Source organism: Ambystoma mexicanum, chromosome 14, assembly GCF_040938575.1.
Source record: "Ambystoma mexicanum isolate Mex_15411 chromosome 14, UKY_AmexF1_1, whole genome shotgun sequence".
Classification (NCBI taxonomy): Eukaryota; Metazoa; Chordata; class Amphibia; order Caudata; family Ambystomatidae; genus Ambystoma; species Ambystoma mexicanum.
The window spans coordinates 249190675-249214302 of record NC_090940.1 but is presented as its reverse complement, the minus strand read 5'-3'; positions in this window follow the sequence as shown (position 1 = coordinate 249214302).

Genomic DNA, 23628 nt, shown 5'->3' with positions numbered 1-23628 from the left:
ACCTCCTATACCCAGCAGGATAAGCTTAGGGTCTCTCGGGATTGTGGAGCCAAGTATTCTGGAGAGGCGGAGTAAACACGCAGTCCAAAACTCCTGCAGCACCCCGCATTCCCACACCAAATGGTAGAAGGTGCCCTCCGCCCTTTTGCATCGACTGCATTCTGCGTTTCCATCCCCACTCCAACTGGCCATTTGCGTTCTGGAGTAGTAGGACCTGTGCAGGATTCGGAGCTGAATCAGCCGGAGTTTGGCATCTATCCCTATTTCCCTCGGGGACATCAGGGCTTCCACCCACTCCTCCGTCTCTAATGGCCCCAGGTCCTGTTCCCATTTAGCCCTGAGGTTGTCAAGTTCCCTGGATCCAAAGGAGTTAATTGCCTGATAGAGGGTGGAGGTTACCTTGTGGGGGATGGGGTGTGGAAGTATGTTTGTTTCCAGGGGAGAGCAGGCGGGTATATCGGCCAGGTTCGGGAGTTGGGTATTAATGGCGTGTGTAAGCTGGAGGTATCTGAAGCGGTCCATGGGTGACAGCCCGTGTCTCGTTCGCAGGGTTTCAAAGTCTGTTATTCGCCCCTCCTGGACAATGTCCGCCAGAGTACATATCCCTTTCCTCTCCAAGGTTTCGAAGTGGCCCATTTTTTGTATTTCGGGAAGGTGTGCATTACGCCAAAGGGGTTGGATCAGGGTTGGTCTGTCTGCCCAGCCTAAGTATTTGTGTATCTCCCTCCAAACTCGCTGTATATGACGGGACCCGGTCGGCGCTGATCTTAGGTTCCTTGAGCTATCATATAGTACGTGCAGGGGGGATGGCAAGCCAGTGTCCCCTGTCTCCACGCGGATGTGTGGTAGCAACGGGTCTCCGTGTAGCCATTCATTTGCCACTCCCGCTTGTGCCGCCCAATAATATGTGCGAATGTTGGGCAGTCCTATACCCCCATCCCACACAGAGCGATAGAGCGTTTTTAGGGCAATGCGCGGCTGTTTCCCTCCCCAGAGAAGTTTACGGAGAGTCCGGTTTATATCTGTGAATATTGTGGCCGGGATAGGGAGTGGGGCATTTTGGAGGACGTGCAGAAATCTCGGGAGTGCCAGCATCTTAAACAGTGCCGCCCTCCCGAGTAATGAAAGTGGGAGGGAGTGCCAGTGGGCGACATCGTTCTCCAGTTTTTGCATTATCGGGTGTAGGTTCAGTTTGGGGAAGTCCTGTGTTTTGTTAATACGTATGCCTAGGTAGGTGAAGCCCAGAATTGAAACAGAGTATGGACAGGGATCTGGGATTGCTTCCTCCCCTCCCTGTACCGGGAAGTAAATTGTTTTCTGTGTGTTGACCCGTAGTCCCATGAAGTGTTGGTATTCCTCCAGGCTTCTGGTCACAATCGGACAGGAGATTATTGGGTTGCTCAAATATATCAGAAGGTCATCCGCGTACAGCGAGACCCGTTCCTCCCCGCTCCGTGGCCAGGCGAATCCTGTCCATCGTGTGTCCGTTCTCAACCAGATTGCCAGAGGTTCAATGGCGAGGAGAAACAGCAGGGGAGAGAAGGGGCATCCCTGCCTGGTCCCCCTACTCAGCTGGAATGTGGCGGATGATGTCCCACTGACTCTTACAGAGGCCTCGGGGAGGGAGTAAAGGAGTTTAACCCATGACATGAAGTATTGTCCAAAGCCCATGCGTTCCATTATGTCCCACAGGGCTTCCCATCCCACCGAATCGAAAGCCTTCTCGAAGTCCACCGCCAGGAGGGCTAGTGGAGACTGGATCTCATCAGCTCGGTCGAGGGCAATCTGGACCCTGCGGAGATTCATTCGGGTAGACTTGCCGGGCATAAAACCACACTGATCTGGGTGAGTTAGGGATCCAATCACCCCCAGCAGTCTATTGGCGAGGACTCTGGCTAGCGTTTTTGCCTCCCCATTTATTAAAGAAATGGGCCTGTAAGAGGCGCAGAGCTCCGGGGGCTTCCCTGCTTTGGGGATCACCACTATTGTCGTTTTCCGGAGGTCTGGGGGGAGGGTGCCCTGTTCTCTGCTACGGAGGAACATGTCATGCATGTGTTTCGTTGTCGTTGCGCTCAGTTTTTTCCACAGTTCTACCGGGAACCCGTTGGGGCCAGGGGTCTTCCCTGTCTGTAGTTGTGAGAGGGCTTCTCCTACCTCATCCTCAGTGATGGCAGTGTCTAACTGTTCTGTCTGGAGTTCAGAAAGGCGGGGGATCGTGATCTCGTCCAGGAAGTTCGGGACGTTTATTGTGGGGTCTCGTATTTGTGGGGAGTATAGTTCTCTGTAGTAGTTTGCGAATTCCCCTGCGATCTCAGCGTCCCCCGTTAGTAAGTTCCCGTCTTGGGTTTGGATGGCCCGTACTTGTCCTTTGCTCTGTTCCCTGCGTTCCAGCCAGGCTAGTGTTTTAGTGGCTTTGTCTCCTCTCTCGTATATCTGGCTCCGGGCCTGCCAGTGGGCAGTTCGGGCATTATCTAAGGCCCTGTCTCTCAGGATTATTTGGCCTGTTACCAAGGCCTCATGCGCCTCTTGGGTTCCCTCTTCAAGGAATTGCTCCTCCCGCCTAGTTACCTGGGCTTCTGCTTCGGAGATTGCCTCGCTGTGTTGTTTGCGGTGAGCTGCCACCAAGGATATTGCTTCCCCCCGTATGACGGTCTTGTATGCCTCCCACCTTGTTATTGGGCAGTCTACTGCCTCCATATTTAAATCGAAGTATTCCGATGTCTTGTTTGCAAGCCCTTCCAGTATTTCGGGTATCCCTAAGTAATAGGTGTTTAGGCGCCAGGTGGGTTCTTGTTTTGCTGATAGGCCCTTCAGTTTTACCAATAGGGGGGGAGTGGTCAGAGATCCCTCTCGCCAGGAATTCTGCGGACAATAGTCGATGGCCCATATTCATTGGGGTGAGGATATAATCAAGTCTGGATAGGGACCGGTGTGCGTTGGAGTAGAACGAGTAGCCCCGATCTAGTGGGTGGGCTGCCCTCCATGTGTCAGATAGCCCCATAGCTTCTGCAAAGGTGTGGAGTTTGGTCGGGACGTCTACTGCTCCGCTGCCCACGCGTGTTCTGTCCCGAGCTGTCTCCATGACTTCATTGAAATCCCCCCCTATCGCCCATGAGTCCGCCCGTTCTTCCAGTATTATATCTTGGAGCTCGGCCAGGAGTTCCGCTGTGAGCGTGGGAGGTGCATACACTGCCACGAGGCCCCAAGTCTCCCCCCTCAGTTCACCCAGTACCATCACAAACCTGCCCCGAGGGTCTGCTTTAACTTTCCCCGTAGTAAACGGAAATCTCTTATGTAAGAGGATCATTACACCCCTAGAGCCTCTGGAGAACCCAGCAAGGTATGTGTGCGGGTAATTTGATTTCCTAAAGAGCCCACAGTTGGTACCGATCAGGTGGGTTTCTGTTATGAATGCAATGTCTGGGGAGTGGCGGTTAAGGTATTGAAGTACCAATTTACGCTTTATGCCCGACCCCAGGCCATTCACGTTCCAGGTCAACAGGGATATTTGTTTCTTTTGTGTTATATCAGCGTGGGATTTGGATTGGGGTCATATGTAAGGATGCAGAGTGGTTCCCTTTTTTCCCCCCTATCTTGTCTGCCGTTCTAGGGTGTAACAGACTCCTGAGCCCTTCTGTCGTGTTCATTTGATGATCTATGTCGTGTGCTTCATGTGCAAACTCTAGAGCCCCAACCTGTGAATCGTAGGCCACGTCCGTACAGGTGGGTATGTGCTGGTCAGTGGGGGGGACGTGTCGGTCCCTCTCGTATCTCGTATAAGGATTTCTGTGAACTACTGTTTTGCTGCCCACTATTGCTGGTGGTTGTGACATGAGGCCCGTCTCTTCCTTCTCTAAAAACCCCAAACTCCCCCCACCCCGCACTTCCCCCCAACCTGAAGTACCTGTTCCCCTAACCATTTAAACTACTAAAGAGGCGGAGGCCCCAACTCGAAGGCGGGGGGGGTCAGGAGGACCCTACCCCGCAACTCGTGTGGTTCAAGAACCACTGAACTTAGAGTAAAGCTAACAGTGAAGGGTTCCCCTCCGGGGGCACAGAGGTGGTAGCCAGCCAGGGCCGCCGGACGCAAGGATCTCATACTGTTCCTTATTCCTGTCCCTCAGCAGCTGCACATTTTCAGGTGTGATCTGTGTGACCTGTGTCGATCGGGGGGCCGAGTCCTCCCGCCTCCCCACGTGGTGGGATGCCCTGTCCAGTAGGGCGGTTGTTGTCTCCATCGTTGCTGCGGGGTGTGTTTCCATCCGGTCTATTCGGGCGTGGAGTAGAGAGGACCTGTGTTTCCAACCAGTCCCAGGCCTCGCGGGGTGTGTAGAACACCTGGACCTTGCCGTTGTGGTACACTTTGAATGTTGCCGGAAAGAAGAGTGCATATTTGATGCCCAGGGGTGACAGTTTCTTTTTGATGGAGTCGTAGGACTGACGCGACTTCTGGACCTCCCTCGTGTAGTCGGGGAAGAGCCCGATTCAGTGACCATTGTAAGTGATGGGGCCGGTCGCCCTTGCCATGTGCAGTAGTGTGTCCCGGTCCCTGTAGTTCATGAGTTTTGCGATCACCGTTCGTGGGGGGGCCCCCGGGACTGGTCTGCCCGTCAGAACTCTGTGTGCTCTTTCAATTGAGAAGAATTTTGAGAGCTGCTTGGGAGCCATCAAGTCTGCCAGCCAGTGCTCCAGAAAGAGCTCCATAGAGGGCCCTTCCTCCTTCTCGGGGAGGCCGAGTATGCGGAGGTTGTTCCGACGGGACCTCCCCTCACTATCTTCGGCTCTGTTTTCCAGTGTGGTGATTTTCCGTTCCATTTGCTCAAGGCGGCCTCCCAGGTTTTTAACCGTGTCCTCTGTGTCTGATATTCGTTGTTCCGCTTCTCCGACCCTGGTAGTGAGGTTCCTTAAGTCCTGCCTTACAAAGGACACCTCGGAGGCCAGCCCGTCTATTTTGGTCTCTACCGAGGTTCTGGAGTCGTTGATTGCTGCCATGATGTCGGCGAGGGACAGCGTTTGGGCCGCACCCCCCTTCATAGCCTCGTTGTCCACCCCACTAATTGGGTCCGGGAGAGCCGCCGGGGTGCTCGTCGTGTATTTGTCTATTTTGTTTTGGGTCGCTCCCCTGCGGGGCTGGTCCTTGCCCATCCTGACCCTGTGGGGCGGCTCTTGGTGCGGGTATGTCTCCTTGGGTGGAGGTTCCTTCCTGGGTGGTCCTCCGCCTCCCGCTCCGTCCCTGTGGTCTCCCGTGGGCTGCCGGTTGGTGGCCCTATCACTGTTTGCGCCGCGCCGCTCAGACCTTCGTCGGGCCTTGGCCTGCGCAGTTTGGTTCTATGTTCCGTATAGTCCGCGTGTGGTTCCGGAGGTGCGGGAGGGGGGTGATCTGCAGGCAGAGGGTGGTGTTGGCCTGTGCCTGGGGTGGGGGGGTGAACCCCTAGTTTCTTTCCCAGTGCGTGGCGGGTGCTTTTTGGGTTGCTCGACCGCTGGCAGGGGACCTCGTTTGTAGCACCTGGGGCAGACCCCCAGCAGGTCCGCTTCGTTCCGCTGGTAATTGTCACCTCTCCCCTCCAGCCGCCGCGTGTGCCTCCCCCTCACTCGATGTTCCCCCTCGACCCAGGCGGCCCGCGCACAGCGGGGGCCAGGGAGGGAGAGCCCGCACGAGAGTCGTACCGGGGCAGGGGGGGAGGAGGCAGCCTCACGTCTGGCGGGCGGCCCACGGGACCGGCCGATCTGGCGGTGACGGTCTGCGGCGGCCGCAACGGAGGCCCAGGGGGGGAGGTCCTCACCTCTCGCTTCGGTGGGCGACGACTCCGGTCCCGCAGCAGCAATCCCGCAGGGCCTGGGGGGGGCGAGCCCGCAGCGATCTCCGATGCGTCCTCTACGGGGCTGCGCCGGTCGCGGCTGGTGTTCGCGCCGGCTCGCTTGCGCGGCCTGTCTCGCGGCCGGGGCTTCACACGGTGCGGGAGGCTCAGGCAGGTCCGATTTTCCTCCGGATTTTTCGGAGGGGATGCTGGTGCATTCCCCTACCGTGATACGTGGTGCAGGTCAGCAAAAGGTTCGGAGAAACGGCAGGATTATGGAGGATTTAGGCGGCCCTGGCGGAGCGACGTGAAGCTAGGTCTTCATTCGACGCCCCCTGGTGGCGAGCCTGCCTAATACTTATAAACAAGCTAAAACTGTTGGCTTTGCCAACCCTTGTTTTAACAACACTTCAGTAAAATACACTTATAAATAGAATGGCTGTAGCCAGGCCTGGTTAAGACATTTTTATTAACACAGTAGTGCAATTACAACTCCAATCAAGTCATTTACTCTCAGACGACTGCTTAGAAATAAAAGTTGCAGGCCATTCCAGTGAAAGGTCTGATGGTAAGGCTTGAGTAAAGCATGCTCAGAGAATTCCAATGAGGAGGTGTTTCAGACAGGGAGGATCAGGAACTGGATGGGAATGGCATAGGGATTGGCATGGCAGTGGGCAGTTAACGGATGGACAGATAACCAAAAATACCTACAAGCATTGTGTCCCTCGTAATATGCCATTTCTTTCTATCAGTACTCTAATAAAAATGTTTCGGCTCATAGGTGGCTAATAGCCCAAACTAAAAAAGGAATTTGTTTAGCGGCCACACTTTCACAATACTTTTGTTCAAAATTCTCCTGCACAAATTAATCCTGATGTTCAAACATCTTCAAGAGGCATTCCCACAGTAAACTGTCCTAACTGATTCACTAACAGCTACTCAATCTGTATCCAGCCCTACTAACTGCCCCATGGGTATATTTTTCTGTATCCAATAACTGTTGTGCAATCCACAGTAATCATCCACTTCTTCTTTGTGTCTTACACCACTCCAAGTGCAAACAGTCCAATACAATGCCCTCTTCACTTATACATGGTTGGGATGAATACAATGCTTTGTTTTGATGCCTACACATAACACTTTACTCTACTTTGGTCCTCCTGGTAGGAACGGCAACCACACTGATGAAACCATCTGCTTCTGCCTTTACAGTCTTTCCATTACATAAAAATAGGTATCAGCCTGTGGATGAGCAAAGTGGGAAATTCACTCCCTCATTTATCTGTTGGGTGTTCTGTCCTTCCTTGCTTCTGATCTTGTTAGCATACCTGTTCTGACACTGATAATGATGGTGAGGGACTCTCAACTAACAATGAAAAGACTGGTATTTTTTTAGATCAGATAAGAAGATATTGCAAAGGTGATCACACTCCTATCAAACAGGTGCGAGTGCTGGACCCAGTACAACCAAATATTATAACAGGAAGACCCATACAAGGGGCAAACAAGGAGGAAGATGACACAAGAAGTTGGCTAGGAACAGAACAGGTATGTTAACCAGATCAGAAGCACGGAAGGACAGAACATCCAACAGATAAATGAGGGAGTGAATCTCATTCTTAAAATGTCCGGTAGAATATTAGATGAAATAGAGTTGAGAGTTCCAAATAAAGGTCTAACGTTCTCACCAACACAGGAATGTGATTTGATCAACAGCCAGATTGACTTAAATTAGAAGTTAGAAAACTAACTTAACGTGTTAAGTTTATTAACGTGTTAATAACTAACTAACTTAAGGTGTTTAGTTTTCTAACGTGTTAGAAAACTTAAATTAAAGAAATGTGTGCATAATTCAACATGGAAACCAAGTGATAAAAGATATCGGGCCTCATTACGAGGTTGGAGGTAGCCATGGTGCTATTAGCACCATGGCTGCCTCCAAAATCGTTCTGAATCCGGTCTGGTGGAGGGAGCAATTACCGGTCCATTCCGAGGTCGGCGGGACCGGTAATTCCCCATTCACCAGAGCCATTCCCTATTCCCATTTGAGCCCCCATAGAGCTCAATGGGATGGGGGAAGGCGGCAATAACGGTACCGCAAATTGCGGTACGGTTTTTGACCCCAGTATCCCTTTGCGAGTCCCGTCCTTAACGCCTGGTAAAACCAGGCGTTAAGGAAGGACCCACAAAGGGAACTTGTAGTAGGTCGGTAAGGGATCACCGGCACCGGTGCCCTTACCGGTGCCAGTAATCCCTTACAGCCCACCTCGTAATGAGGCCCATCATCCTGAAATCAGTTCACTTTCAAATAGAAATGTAAAAGATACTGTACTAGCAGTCTCTCTGGCTGGCGACACTGTACCTGTATTGGAACAAATCTTGGATGATCTCCAAATTGAAAGCATTGTTATGACAGAGGCCAATTTTAAGCCAGATCTAAATTCATGCCTCAAAAGGAACAAAATGATCTAATTGATACTTTTCATCAAGCTGTCATTAAAGACATACATACACCCATTGACCAAAAGGGCACACAGTACAACTTCAGTGGTTCCAATTTGAATCGTCAAGAAATTGAACTGGAGTAACCGACCCAACCCTTTAAGACGAGATAGCAATACTTTGAGATGGATGGGGATGCAGAAGATACTCAAACATCAATAATCAAACTAACTCAGGAAGTTGGCAAATCACATCTGTTTTATTTGCAATTGTCTAAAACAGGGAGTTACAACGAACATCGACGATTCTCTCGATTTTCGCCCTCATCAATTTTCATAAAAAAGCAGGTTATATAGTAAAAACATGTCATCATTGACATCATCCTATGTAGTAATCTAAAAAAACCTATGTGAGAAAGTGATAGGATTAGAGGGAACATCTAGGTATACGTTCCATACTTGTCTGGGAAAATGATTGGGACTCTAACATCAGGTGGGGCAACTAAGCCCTCCCCTCATACAGGTCACTATGAACATCATCAAATACACAACGTCCCATTGGTTACACAAATTATAGGGCTCTTTATTATGTGGCCCTCTATAATTGGTTGGCACCCTTGTATCCGTCAGTACTTTACCACATTTGCCAGCAGCACGCAAGCTGGCCTCCAGGTGCTGGTGGGCTGGTCTTGACCATAGCTTTCCTCCAGTTAGCATGCCATCTATCATCACTGTTGCAGTCTACTCTCAATTAAGGCTTTGAACTTGGCTTTGGAAATGTTCCTTGCTATGGAGAATACGCAGAGTATAGCATACTCTGTCTCCTGGAGTTGGCATAGCACATCATGATTATCACACATCCACGTGACTGAAGTCCATGTATTAGAGTTCTGCTGCATTTAAAAAATTCTTATTTAATGAATCTCTGACCTCTTCTGAACAGGAGTTTGTTCTGTTCTTTTCACACATTTGTAACTACTGTCTGATCCTCAAGGCCCAGAGCAGCCTTAACTTCTTGGTGTTGGTCCATCCTCGCCTTTCTTTGATTCACCTCTGTCATTAGATTGCTTTCCAGCTGTGAAAAACTGGAAAAGCCTTTCTTTCTCTGGGTCCCACTCTGCTAAAATGCGTAGTGGAATCGTCCATAGTTCATTTGCTCCTATATATATATGTTTGCCGCATGCAGAAATCTATTCACTACATAGGTAGCCTTAAGAATACTTTGTCTGCTTGCATTTCATGCATCTGTACACGTGTAAAAGGACTTAATATCTTCATCGTTTCTGTAACATAAACATCTTCATCTCGAAATGTTACTCATCTTCGACACTTTCTTAACACCTATAGAATGTCTATGATCTCCTGCCTCTGCATCTCTTCTGGGTGCGTCAGCCCTGCTTCGTGTGATGTCACCAATCTCCCCTTTTGCTCATTTTTCCCACTTCATCTAGGATTTCATTCAGATGACTATCATACCATTGTGTATGCAGGTATGGTTTTCTCAACGGGTACCTTACTTCCAGGATTATCTGTGGTATTGGTATTTTTACTGGTACTGTACCTACCTCACACTCTGGTTCTGTAGGAGATTTTGTCTTATTGGGGTTAATTCGGGATTTGGCAGTATTTTCTTACGTAAAAATATTGGCGGTATTTTGGTGTAAACTAGACTTACATTTAGAGAAGGTCTGGTATCACACTATTTTAGTGACCATACCTTGTTAGCTTGTATTGGTGGTAATTTTAGTGTCATCTTGCTTTGCAATAATTTCAGAATTATCTTATTCCTGTGATATAGTGGTGAGCATGTTTCTTTTATACTATAAACCTGATATAAAACAAACCTATCCTTTCTATTAGAATACATTCTAGTTGTCTGTAGAGAGCCCCAGACATAGACACTTCAGAGAACCCAATGAGTTTATTCAATGCTCCACCTATAGTTTGTGGCTGGTATTACTGGTTTATGTACATCCAGTAATCTATGTGCCAGATTAGGCACTTCTTCCCATCAGCACACAAGGAAAAAAACACTCATCACACTGCACACAACTTTCTACTTTGTATGTGTCTATTACTGCTTTTCTCTTATTTGTTAATTTAGGTACTGTGATCCATTGTTAAATACACTGCTGCACTGGTATAAACCTCCCCTCTGTACTTCACTCATATAAATGATTCACAGATGCATGAATGACACAAAAGTCTCAATTGTTTTTATATACATATTGTATTGCATGCCATTTACAAGTCACCAAATCTTACCATTTTATTTACTGCATCATCTGCAAAATAAAAGGACAAAACAGAACAAGCAGGTATTTTGCAAACATGAATTAATGTTCCCACTCTTTGAATATAGAGAAATAAACATACAATGATTTCCAACTTCTCTGCACTGCAAAAATCTTAGCCACACACGCACAGCATACAATTTATTCCTCAATTGACACAACTCTATTACCAAGGCCAGTTTTCTGATTCCCGCACGACCTTGTTGTCTTTTGCAGTCCCATTGTCAGCGTAAAACTCCTCCATAAATTATTGTGGGGGAGCACCAATTGATTAGATTCAGTCAGCGCTCAACCCCCTTTACACAGCCCCGTCCGTCTATCTCCTGAACCCTGCATGAACTGAACCCTCCTCCTATCTCTTTCTTCGAAAACTTTTACTCAGCCCTTTATTGACATTGCTTGTCTGCCTGCAATTTCTACCAATCATAATAAAAGAATGTGCTCTGTGCCAGCCTTCGTTTTCAGAACAATGAAATCTTCATATCCAAAGTACCTGTTTCGTTTTCCCTTCCTGCATCTTGCATATGTTCTGTTCTCCACGAGCTGCAGAAAATGCTAGTGCTCATTTACTCATGTAAAAATGTATTTTAAACAGTGCACCCAACACATGTACTGTACCTCATTTTGTATAGAAGACTACATTATAATATTTGAAATTAGCACTTAGTACTTTATTTAGGTTAGTAATGTTAGTCTACTATGAATTCTAATGTAGTCTTCACACATGAAGTATACATTGTGCACCTCGTTATTTTAACCTCTTAGCACACTAAGTTTTTCTATGTGTGCTTTGATTATGTGCAGTTTCAAACTGGGCCTGGCTGTGTACTTTGTATGCTAGCAATAACGCTATATATTATACACTGGCAAAAAAAGCTATATTACATACTGGCAAAATGCTATTATATGCTGGCAAAATTCTATTATATGCTGGCAAAAATGCTTGCAAAAATGCTATACATGTCCTTACATACCCTCCTTTTTCCGACAATTCTGTTTAACAAAACCCACAATTGGAGAAAACCCTAATTCTTCTTCATTCTTTTTCCATCATTTGAATCACAATTGAAACAATAGCAACTCAATAAAATTAACATTTAAATATTTCATAAAAAACCACTGCTTAATCATAGCAAAAACAAAACAGATCCCAAACGGGCTCATAAGTCCTCATAGAAATATGGTACATGTTTCTTTCCAACCGAATTGACCATGTATGTTTGAATGTCTTTAGACTCATATTCGTTATAAGTTGTGAAATTAACCTTTCAGTTATGACAACAAAATAATAAAATAAAATAAATAAATAACTAACATAACTAACCAAAACAATTAAATAAAATAACACATTTGTGAGTCTCCATCACCCTTACTTTCAGTCACATAGGATGATATTATGCTTCATCAGGAACGCTGCAGAATTAAGTTCAACTCACTACTGTTCCCTTGATGGCATGCACCATCTTTATGACCACACCCCTGAGATGTCCTGATCATCAATTTTTCATTATCTGGTTCATTCAGTGAAATTCTTTCGTCCTGGCACTCTTGAGTGCTTTTTCCTAGAAATCATCTCTTTAGGCATCCTAGTCGCTTTGTCTTCACCTCCAAACCTTGGTCCGGAGTCTATATTTGGGCTTCATTCCGTGGACTCCAGGACTCTGTCACCTTTCGCGTCCTCCAATCCTGCGACCTCCGACCCCAACCAAATATCAGTTAATTTTCTATATTAAATAGAAAAAGGACAGATTAAGTGCATAGCATAATACCAATTTCACCCTTTCTTTTTGCCAAAGACAAAATGTAGTTCAAAACATTCTGATTGACCCTTCCGATATCTGCAACTAAGCACATGTTTTTAGAGAAAACAATAACATACATATGACATCATTATACATCAAAACAATTGTTACGTAGAACATTTCATCATTTTTTTTTAAACGTATTTTATTGTCATTTTTATTAAATGCATACACATACAAGAAAATTAACTAAAACAGTAAACTTGAACAACAACATTCTTCAAGGGAGCAGTTCCTTTTACTTGGGTGGGCATGGGTGAAGATGGGGGTTCCGACATCTCGGGAAGTGGGAGGGATCTCGGTCAAGGAGATCACCATGTCCGGGCGAGTGTGAGGGATTTTATACGGTAGAGTAATGGGGTTTATCAGGGGGGTTTATGGTCTGCACTGAAGTGTATATCTCTCAGGAGGGCCTTCCAAGAGTCCAGGATGCCACTCGCAAAGTCTCCGTCAGAGGCGATTCCATCTTGCCAGGCTCTGGTTTCGGCTGCAGTCCATCTCTCTAGTTCTTTTAACCAGCGTTCATGTCCTGGGCCCCCTGGTGACTTCCATGCCATGGCTATAGTTCTTTTTGCAAGGATACATGAAATGTCTATCAACTTAACGACATGTTTGTATTTGCTTGGTCTGGGGTAGGCCCCTAATAAGCATTCCCCTGGTGTCCATTCGTACCTGCTTACCCTGGCATCAGTGCAGGTTTGTTTGACTTTGGACCACAGCACCATTGTCCTGGTGCAAGTCCAGAACATGTGGATCAGATCAGCTTTGTCGTTTGCGCACCACGGGCAAGCCGGGGAGGCCTGTTTGTTGAAGAAGGCCACTCTGTGTGGGGTCATATACGTCCGATACAGAACGTTTAGTTGTATCTGACCGAATCTGGAGTTTCTCGACACCTTCTTAGGGTATAGTAGCATTCTTTCCCATTCTTTGTCTGTAAGCGTAGTGTCAAGATCTGTTTCCCATTTCGCCTTCAGTGTCACACTTTTGGGGTTGGGTTTATCGATGAGTCTCCTATAGAGTCGAGAGACCGGTTTCCATCCATCCGTGAGGTCGTGCATCTCTTGTAACAGTGGGTCCAGTGTGGGTTCCTCCGGCCAGCTGCACCAGATCTTCTTGGCGATTTGTTTGAGCCGATGATACCAGAGGAACTGGCCGCTTGATAGCCCCTCATTAGCCCGCAGCAATTCAAAATCCCTGAATTCACCCTCCTCAAACATGTCTCCCCATGTGTAGATTCCAGAGTCCTCCCACCTCCTGGATGTGGAGAGATCTAATTCTGTTTTGCACACGTCAACCAGAATGGGGTTGTCTGGAGTGTAAGGGTGTTTCACCTGTCTGATGTAGCAGGTTCTGGTTCAGATCTGCCTGCCAAGTTCGACGATCAGGGGGGCATCTGGGGATTGTTGTAGAGGGTTCCAAAGAGTTTCCCTGGGGAATATTCTGGAGGGAGATTGTTTCAATAGTCCCAGCTTGGCTGATGGTTCGTCAGAAAGCCACTTCGTCATGTGGCTAAGCTGTGCCGCAAGATAATACAACTGGAGGTCTGGGAGTTGTATTCCCCCCTCCTTATATGGGAGGGATAGGGTAGCCAAAGTCAATTTATGCCTGGTAGGTCCCCATAGGAGGTCCCTGATAAGTGCCTCTAATTTCTTAAAGAAGGGCGGTCTGACGTAGTGGCATATGTTGACGAAGAAGTACAGAAATCGTGGGAGGACTATCATATTGACGATTACTGCCCTGCCCACCATCGCAAGTGGGAGTCTAGACCAAAACTTCATGGATCTGCGAAGGCTGGTTATTGCTACCTCCGTGTTGTGCACATGTGTGAGCATGGGGTGTGGCTCACATTAATTCCTAGGTACCGGAGCGTGTCGAGTTGCCACTTTATCTCAATGTCCGGGAGGTCAGTTTCTTCTAAGCCTCTCAGGCTGGCCAAGGGAAAGGCAGAGGATTTCAGTCTACTGAAGTTGATTCCGGAGTATTTCGCATAGTTGTCTAGTACATCCAATGTGATTGGTGCGTTGACCTGTGGATCTTTCAAGTATAAAAGGACATCGTCCGCGTACAGGGATATTATGTTATGTTTGTTGCCCACTTTGATGCCAGCGTCAAAGAATTGATTCCTAAAGTATATGGCAATCGGTTCAAGGCCCAATATGTATAGCATGGGTGACAGTGGGCACCCTTGCCTGGTGCCCCTTTGTATTTTCCAGGATTCAGACACCGTTCTGCCAGTTTTTACTCTTGCCATAGAAGAATTATAGAGTACTGTGATCCATCTGACGAAGCCCTCGCGAAACCCGAACCCCCTCAGCACCTCGATGAGCCACTCCCAGAAGATGGAATCAAAGGCCTTGATGGCATCGAGTGATAGTACTGCCAGGTCTTCCCCATTCTCATAGGTTTCGGCCATAATGTGTTGAAGCCTTCTCATGTTGGCCGTGGTGTTGCGTCCTGGGACAAAGCCATTCTGGTCTTTGTGGATTAGGGACCCTACCACCCTAGTGAGTCTGCTGGCCAGTATAGTGGTGAGGATCTATCATAATTTAACATGGCCAGAGGGCGATAAGAGTCACAGTCAGTGGGTGGTTTGTTTAGTTTGAGCATGGGAATAATTATTGTCTCTTTCATAGTGTTAGGTAAGACCCTGTTTTCGTAGGCCTCCAGGTAGACCTCGTGGAGGATTGGGGTGAGGATGGATTCGTATGTTTTGTAAAATTCAGGCGGGATGCCGTCACTTCCGGGAGCCTTACAGGTGGCTAGCGATCGGATTGCACTAGTCACGTCTTCTGCTGTGATTTCCATCTCAAGTGCCTCTCTCTGTTTGCTGGATATTTTCGGGAGACCTATCTCATCTAGTGTTTCTTTGATTTCGTCTCTGTCTATTTGTGTTTCATGGGAGTACAATCTGGAGTAGAATTTGGCAAACGCTTCATTAATTCCCAGTTGTGTCTTATGACTTGTCTCATTCTCGTCTAGTATCTCTGTTGGGAGGTGCCTGGGACTTTCACGCTTACACAGCCAGGCCAGCAATCTGCCGGGTTTGTCGGATTCCTTATGAGACCTGGTAGTGTATGTTGCGAAGTCAAACTTGTCCAATCTGTCCCAGGAAGATTGGCACTTCTCGCGGGCTTCCTTCAACTTCGTTTCAACTTCCGGAGTAATATTTGAAGTGGATTCTAGACGGGAGATCTCTTTTTCATGTGCTTCGAGTTCAGACCTCAATTGCCTACGAGTGCCTCCAGCTTTTGATATTATTTCTCCTCTGGTCACCACCTTCATGGCTTCACACAGTGTGCTCCAGGTAGATACAGAGCCTTTATTAATGTCAATGTATTCTTCTAGTTTTTCAGCTAGGTCTTCCCTGAACCCCAGGTCGGCGAGGGCTGCAGTGGGCATTCTCCACATGGGGATTGGTGGTCTAGGCCCTGTTCATTGCCATTGCATAATCAGAGGGGCGTGATCTGAGATTGATCTTCCTAAATATGCTGTGGTTTCTGCCAATGATATTTGTTCCCTGTCAATGAACAGATAGTCGATGCTCCTGTGGATCTTATGCGGGGCTGAATAATAGGAATAGATATTTTCAACAGGATGTTGATCCCTCCAAATATCCACCAAGTCGAGTTGTTGCAGTGTTTCTGTCAGAGCACATGTTGTGGGGTTACTTGGATGGGGGGGTGGTGCAGACCTGTCCATAGAACCATCCATGACGCAGTTGAAGTCCCCCCCCATATAAAGGTCCTATTTCGGTGGTGTGCTATCTTTGAGCTATTGCCCTGAGGTGAGATGGTATCCCGTGTTGCGGGAAGTACGAATTAACTAGGCAGATTGGAGTCTGTTCGATGGTGCCCCACATTATCACAAACCTTCCTTCTTTATCGGACTCAAATTCTTGCAATTGGAAGGGCACATTCGTGTTCACCCATGTGAACACCCCCCTTGAGTATTTGGAGTAGGGGGAACCTCTCCCGGTCCCAGCCCATCGCTCTATTATTTTGGACATGGTATCTTCCGTAAGATGCGTCTCTTGTAACATTGCAATTGAGACCTTTTTCATGCAGAGATAGGATTGTATTCGATTTCGTCTCAGGTAGGAGCCCATCCCTCTCACATTCCACGTCATGACCTTGAGTTGTTGTCAATGTTTTGAGGCTGGCTGGCAGCTCATCCTCTGGAGCCTGCAGTGATGCCAATCTTAGGTTATTAGGCCATTGACGGGAGTAATCGGGTTCTTCTCCCACCAAGTTCTGGCATGCACCCATCCTGTGTTTCTTTGGCGATAGTGGTATGAAGACTGTATAACTAACAAAACTGTTAACAAAACTCAAACTGGTGCGCCAAGTGACTCCATCTTCGTTGTGGTGCTCGGGCGCTCTCGAGCCGTCCAGACCCATCCGGGTGTCGGGCGCGAGCTGGGACGGGCCGGTGGCTGTCCCGACCCGGATTGTCTGCGGGGGATAGGGCTGGTGTCCGGTGGAGAGGCTAAACGAGGGCCTTTTCTATGTAGCTAACTGTTAGTTGGATTACCTTCTGGAGTCCGGTTGATTGTGCTTGTTGTGGTCATTTATGGCAGCGTTTGTCGTGTGCTGACGGTCTGAGAGACTCATTATTCCATCTGGAGAGCATCTTTACCATCTGCAAGGTTGTTGTCTTCCAGCCACATGTTGGCGGCCATTGGGTTTTCTAGGAATTTGGCTCGCCCGTTGAAGATGACTTTCAGGCGTGATGGGTAGAGCAGCTTGGATTTCAGGTTCAGTTGTCGGAATCTTGCTTTTACCGGGACAAAAGAGTTCCTCTCGCTCTGCACTTTCTGAGTGTAATCGGGATAAATGGTTATTTTAGAGTCGCCACGTTCGATGGGGCCTTCTTCCCTGGAGTGACAAAGGATAATCTCCCTATCTTGAAAGTTTAGGATTTTAGCAATTATTGGCCGTGGAAATGATCCAGGTGGGGGCCGCTTCTGGAGTGACCTGTGGGCCCTTTCGACCGCAAATCCTTGCGACAATTTCCCGGCCCCAATCTCCTGTTGTAGCAAGGATTCTATATAGGCTGTAGTGTTCGGGCCTTTGTTTCCCTCTAGTACTCCCAGGATCCTAATATTGCCCCATCTAGCTCGACCTTCGGCCTCCTCAGATCTCTCCTCTAGGATCGCCACTTTCTTCTCTAGGTCTGCAACCTTGGACTTCAAGACTGCCGTGGCTCCTGCCGTTTCTTTTAATGAAGTCTCGGTGTTTGTCACCCTCTCGGTTAATTTGCGGGCGTCCTGACGCATGAGTAGAATGTCCATTTTAAATTCGTCGATCTTAGAGTCTATGTGTGTCCTCAATGAAGCAATAGCCTCCAATATTTGGGAGTGGTTATCCGTGGTTTCCCCCTCTTTCGTGTGGGTCATCTCTGGAGCACTAGAGCGAGCCAGTGTGGGGGTTTTTGGCTTGGCGGATGCAAATGAGTCCATGGTGGTTGCTTTCGCTTTTTTCATCCTGGTGGCCATTTTGGAGTCTCGGTGATGCTTCCCCTGGGACACTTTAGATGAGTTACTGGTGGGGGTATCAGCCTTCTCTCCGTGTATAGAGTAATGAGTGACGTTCCCAAGGTGTCAAAAGTCAATAAATCTGCAGGGGAGTAGGGGTGCTATATCTGTGAAGTCGCCAAACTGCTCCTGCCTCTGAGCGAGAGATATGTGGGCGCCGCAGTCGCGCTCTTGCAGCTGGTTCTCGATGTCCTGTGCCCCGGGGCGACACAGGGGAGGAACCTCCGGTGGTAGTGTGCGCCCTCAGCGGGCCGTTCCCAGCAATGGCGGCTTCCTTCTCGGAGTTTCCGCTAAATGGTGCCGGACGCCATCTTGAATGCGTATGGGAGTGGGGGAGGGAGTATGATTCGAGAACGATTTCGCCGACCAGAGGGTCCGATTTCCCGGTTGGTCAAGCAGGTTGCGTCGGGGTCGGCTTCTCCCACCTCTGCATCAGCTTTTCGCGGTTGTAGGCACTTCTTATACCGGCAAAAAGGATCGAGAAACGGCGTCTCGGCTGGAGCTCGGCTATTCAGCCTCTGTACGCCATCGGCTCCAGGCCACGCCCCCCAACATTTCATCATTATACCATAGTAAGTCAATCTGATTCAGCACCTTCTATCAATTTTTATTACTGCAACTTTCTCAAATGTGGTGTTTTCATCTGCATTTATCTCCACAATAAACATTATATCTATTTTTTTTTTGCGTGGGACACTATGAAAATAGACACTGCGTCTTTCTCTCCATGTACTCAGGGCACTTAAACTGTCTCTACTTGCTCAAGCCTCATGATTTCATGTTTGGGGTGACAGGGTTTAATTTGGTTAACATGAACAAATTGTTCTGTCACCATTTCACCCTCTGTCTTCAATATCTTGTAAACTACTGGGGGCACTTTATCTACTATCTGAAATGTCCCTTGCAAGGCTGCAAGAAATTTTGAATTTTTATGTTTACCTTTTCCAAAATGAAACTTATATACCTGAACCCCTACATTATACACTTCAAAGACGTCTTTTTATCATAATATGACTTTGCACTGTCAGCAGCTCTTTCCAAATTTTGCTGCACAAATGCAAATACATGTTGTAAATGCTTCCTCAGTTCTTCCACATATTCGTGAACTGTAGATGCACTCACCAGTGTCTGCTCATGTGTCCTATATAGTACATTTTGTGGCAAAACCATTTTCCTTCCAGTTAGCACCTCATGAGGACTGATACCTGTCGCTTTAGCAGGAGTCGATCTAATTGCCATCAATATCAGTGTGAATCGTAAGTCCCAACTGGAACCTTCCCCCGCTACAAACTTCTTTAATATTTCCACAACAGACCTGTTGCAACGCTCAGTATTTCCAAAAGAATCAGGCTGGTACACAATATGCAGTTTCCTTTTCACCCCTAATATCTGTCACACCTTACTCATTAAGGTGCTCGTGAAATGACTTCTTCTGTCTGACTCTATTCTTTGTGGTAATCCAAATCTTGAAAATATATGATTTACCAGTAATATAGGTGCTGTTTGTACTACATATCTGGTGCAGGGATACACTCTACCCATTTCGACATCAAACAAACCACGGTCAAAAGATAACAGATTCCCCTACTTGACCTCTTTACAAGCCCTACATAGTCAAGTTGCAAATATGACCATGTAAGGATTAATAAGGATTAAGCCTCTTTTCATCAGTGGAGCTCTATGCATTGGTGAAGCAGGTTTAAATTGGGAACATACCAGGCACCCGTTGGTATATAATTCCACATCTTGGGACATGTGTGTCCAGTAAGCATAATCTTTCAGTATCTCTTAAGTCTTTTGTGAACCTCTGTGTCCTGCAGTTATTGCATCATGTGCATGGTGTAACATTAGCCCTCTGAATTAAAGAGGTACCACCCACTGTATTTGTCCTGTTATGGATTCCCTGATCATAACTCCATCCTGTATTCTAATCCTTTTTTTATTCTTTAATAACACCCTCAATTCCTTTTTTGCTGTACAATCATTTTCAGTTAAAGAATGTTGTTTGGGGTCCATCAAATGATTATAATAGATCCCCAATATTGGATCATCTTTTTGCACCTTAGTCAAATCTTGATCTGGTGTATCATAACTCCATTGCACTACTGGTTGTTCTACCTCTTTTGGAGCTTTAGAGCGTGTAACTGCATCTATTTGTATTTCACCAATTAAGTGTTCAATGGGTAACAACTCTCCCATAACTGCCCCAATCTTGGCTAAATGATCCGCTTTATCATTTCCCTCCTTATCTTCTCCAGGAGTTTTCAAATGTCCACGAAGTTTCTTCCAGTATACTGTTAAATCATTCTCTGACACTAATTTGTCCATAGCCTGTATCATTTCCCCATGCTTGAGGGGCTTTTTTTATTATATGTAAGCATGCCTCTTGCTTTCCAGTCAGGCATATATTCTACAAAGCTATTTTGTACATAATCAGAATCAGTCACCATGACAATTTTACTGAATTTGTTATCAACCGCAGTAGTAATTGCTTTATAAATGGCAGCCAACTCTGCTATCTGGCTACTCCTAGTCCCAATTCTCATCCCTATACTAGGAATGTCCTCACATTTCAAACAGACATTTCCTATCCCTGATACCAACTGTTTACTACTGTCACTTTCAATGTGAAAAGCACATCCATCAACATATACAGTTGGTAAATTCTTGCATGTATTTTCATTAAAAGCTTTGTGTGGTGACTGTTCAAACTACTGCAAACTACATTCCACCTCTTCTTCATCTGATACACATTCAGCTGCACGGTCATGTAAATCTGCTAATCCTTGAGCAACTGGGCTCTATTTATTCTGGTCATACCTCATTTCTACAGGAAGGCCTTGCAATGCCAATGTCCATGAAGTAATTCTGGACTGTGCTAGATTGCCTGACCCAATCCTTTTACTCTGTAAAAACTGCAATGGTTGATGATGTGTCTCAATGATTACTTTCTCCCCCTGAAAAATGGGACGAAAATGTTGCAATGTCCACACAGTGGTCAAAAGAGCCTTTTCACATTCAATGAATTTAATTGCAACTTGAGAAAATGCCTTTCTTGCATAAGCAATAGTTTTGTGGTTCAAATCATGTATAGCATACAATGTTCAGTGAAATCTATTTACATAAAGAAATCTCTGTTTTCTATGGGATACGCTAATCATGGTGCCTTTATGAGACATTCCTTCAATTTAGCAGCAGCCTCAGATTGCTCCTTTTCCCATTTTCATGGTGTATTCAGCTTCAATAGTTTAGTCAATGGTTGAGTAATTTCAGCATCATTTTCAATACATTTCCTGTTATATCCCGTCATTCCCAATAAGCTTTTTAAACCTTTCACATTTCTAGGATCTTTCAAATTCTGCCTCCACCTTTTTCTTTTGTGGATTTAACCCATGTTCAGTTACTTCATGGCCTAGGAAATTCACCCTTTTCTTGCACCATTGGGCTTTCTGTAAAGATACTTTGGCACTCACCTTTTGCAATTGGTCTAATTTCATCAAAATGACTTTTCAAGTTTTCATTTTTTATCAGAAACTCATCTACATAAAGTATAATTTCTCTTTCCGCTGCATCTGGCACAGCCTTTCTAAAAAATATGCCAAATTCGCTCCCACTATTGACATACCCAAATAGTGTTCTAGCCCATGCGTATTGCGTTTTATCAAATGAAAATGAAAATAAATTTTGAATGTCCTCTGCCAGCGGCACACACCAATATCCAGATGTAAGATCTAATGTGGTAAATAACTTTGACCCATGCACTTGAGCAAGGCCTTGATCAATGAATGGCAGCAGCCATCTGGAAACTGGCACTCTTTTATTTAATTCCCTCAGGTCTGCACACAGACGCCATTGACCATTTGGCTTTAACACACCCAAAATAGGAGTGTTAGAGGTACTATGAATGGGTCTGATAATTCCCCTAGACGCCAAGTTCTTAATTATTTTTGCCAATGACACCAAGCATACCAGTGGCAATCAATATTGGCGCACAAATACTGGATTTCTACCACACCCCTCTGGTAATATGGCAACATGTAAATTAGTTATGCCGCAATCATAAGCATCTTTGGCAAATACTTCTTTAAATTCCATAAATATTATTCTCAACTCATTGTTATCCTCTTCGCTATCACATGCATCTGCTAACAGAATCTGCTCCTCTACCATTTTTGAAAATTCTAGAAACTCCTCCAGTGGAGGAACTTCTGTGCTCTCTTTAACTGTGTGGCTGTATCTCTCTGAAAAACTGCCACTTTTAAATACTTTGGTACATCAACCTCCATTTCAATTTGCTGACCCTTTGTTTCATTTTCATTTAAGTCAAATACTATACAATTATCCTGGTAACAGCATACTGCCTCATTAGAATCATAAGGGTATACAGATTGAATTTTGAAAATCCCTTTGGGCTGAGATACTCTGGCAACACACCCTGCACATCTGCATATCTCTCAGGGATATTTCCAATCACATGTTATTGTAATCTGCAGTATAATGTGATTTTTGTATGGCCATTCCTAATAAAGAATTCTCTTCTAAATGAATATCCTGACATCCTTTATTATCCACCATAATGTTGACTGACCCCTCCCCAACATCTACCAATGGGGTATATTCATAATCCTGGCCTTGCTGTTTCATGGATTCATTCAAGCCCACAAATGCATTGCAATCTTTCATTTGCTGTCCATTCTTGTACTTTAGTGTTATAGCAACCTGCTTGGTGAATGCAGGGATAGTAACATGCTTCTTCACCTGTAATTCAGTTGCAAATGGTACCAATTGTGCACAATGATAAGCCTTTCTTTTATCTTCAAATTCGGGCGCAGGCCCGCCTAGTCGGAACCATATTTTTTGGTTAAGGAAATCTAACACCATCCACATTCTGGGCATGATATCATTGCCCATATAAAAATCATTTTGTATTCCACTCACTATCCACACATTGTGGTAGATGGTTTTTTGTCCAATATTAATCTTTAGCATGCACCTTCCTGCAATTCCATTTTCAAAATCTGGATTATCCAAACTAGAGACATATTGGTTTTTAATTCTAAATTGTGGGATCTCCTCCCTTTTCATTATTCTCTGCAGTAGTTTCTCATTAATAAAACTCCTTTCCTGTTCAAGTGCCAAAGTGGCTTTCATCATTTTACAATGGCCATTTATACCAATGTGAATCCATGGCTGCTCATCTTCCATATGTATTTCAGCAAGGGTGGTGATGTGCTTTTCTGTGTCTGCTTTAGCAATGGTGTTCTGTTTGCACTTCTCTTCTTTTAAATAAAAGCGCAATGCGTGTTCATCTATTTATGTTTGCCACTTCTTCCTAGGGTCCAAATAAATCTGCATAGATTGTTTTTCTTTTTCACTTTGCATTTTGTCTCCTGACACATCAAAATGACAGTGACACTAGACACCCAGGTATTCTATAGGTACACCTCCACTGCATCATTTGATTTGACAACAGTATGGAATTCATTTACACTGCTGTTTTGTGACTTTATTTTCTTAGGCCTTAATGTTTTTTTTTTTGTTAGAGACCACAGGACCCCATTTACCCCAATCCCATCAATGAGAGAAGACAATGTTTTCAGGTAATCTGTTCTCATCAAGAATTAAATTTCACAAATAGATGTGATCAAAACTTCCTGTTTCATTCTGTGTTTTCCTAGCTTTATGTCAACCTCGGTGTCACCCTCGATAGACACCTCCTCGCCATTACAGTTATGTACTGGGCCATCACTCTGCCTCACT